Source organism: Gavialis gangeticus, unplaced genomic scaffold (assembly GCF_001723915.1).
Source record: "Gavialis gangeticus isolate Ggan-Ray unplaced genomic scaffold, GavGan_comp1, whole genome shotgun sequence".
NCBI lineage: Eukaryota > Metazoa > Chordata > Crocodylia > Gavialidae > Gavialis > Gavialis gangeticus.
In genome coordinates, this window is record NW_017729030.1 from 11,984,105 (window position 1) to 11,985,268 (window position 1,164).

Genomic DNA, 1,164 nt, shown 5'->3' on the forward strand with positions numbered 1-1,164 from the left:
CTCCGCCGCCTCTGGAGCGGCAGCCGCCATTTTTAAATCTCCCGACTGCAGCTGTACATAGACGCGGCTAACAAACCGCGCGGGCTCTCCCTTCCACGCGGCGTCCTGCCCTCCTGGTGAGTTTTCCTGGCTTCCGCGGGTCTCGGGACAGACACCTTATATTTGCTAAATACTGTGCTTTAATTAACTGTCTATGTAACCAGTTGCTTTTGTAGCAATCACAAAAGTATGCATAGGTATGTCTGAGTGATGGTGAATGTGTGTGTGTTGTGCCTCATCCAATGAATGAATGAAGAGGTGTTTCATAAAACTCCTTATGACGTGGTCCATATACCGAAGAGATAGGAGGGAGGGAAACTGGCAAACTCCTGCTAGAGAATTTATAGTAACATTGTATAGTACCATTGTTACAGTAACATTGAGTGCCATATCTTCCCCAGCTCTCTTCATGAGAAGCATCCCCCTTTGCTTCTGCTTCCTGCCAGGTCACATCCATACTTGGATCCCACTGGTATAGAATGAGAGAAAATTAGGGTTGGAAAGGACCTCAGGAGGTCATCTAGTCCTGCTCAAAGCAGGACCATTCCCAACTATATCGTCCCAGTCAAGGCTTTAATCTAGCTGGGTCTTAAAGACCTCCAAGAACGGAAAGTCCACAACTTCTCTGAGTTGCCTGTTTCAGTGCTTTACTACCCTTCTAGTAAGAAAGTTTTTCCTAATATCTAATCTACACTTCCCTTGCTGCAGCCATTGTTCCTTCTTGTTATCTGCCACCACTGAGAACAGTCTAGCTCCATCTTCTTTGGAACCACCCTTCAGGTATTTGAAGGGGGATTTAAAAACAGTCCTCAGTCTTCTCTTCTTCAGATTAAATAAGACAAGTTCCCTCACCTCTCCTCATAAGTCATGTTCCTCAGCTCCCTAAACATTTTTGTTGCCCTCTCCTGTACCCTCTTGAATTTGTCTACATCTTTTCTGTAGTGGGGGGCCCAAAACTGGACATAGTACTCCAGATGTGCCCCCTCCAGTGCTGAATAGAGGGGAATAATCACTTCCCTTGATCTGCTGGTAACACATCTACGAATGTTGCCCAGTATGCTGTTAGCCTTCTTCACAACAAGCCACACTGTTGGCTCATATTCAGTTTATTGTCCACTGTAACCC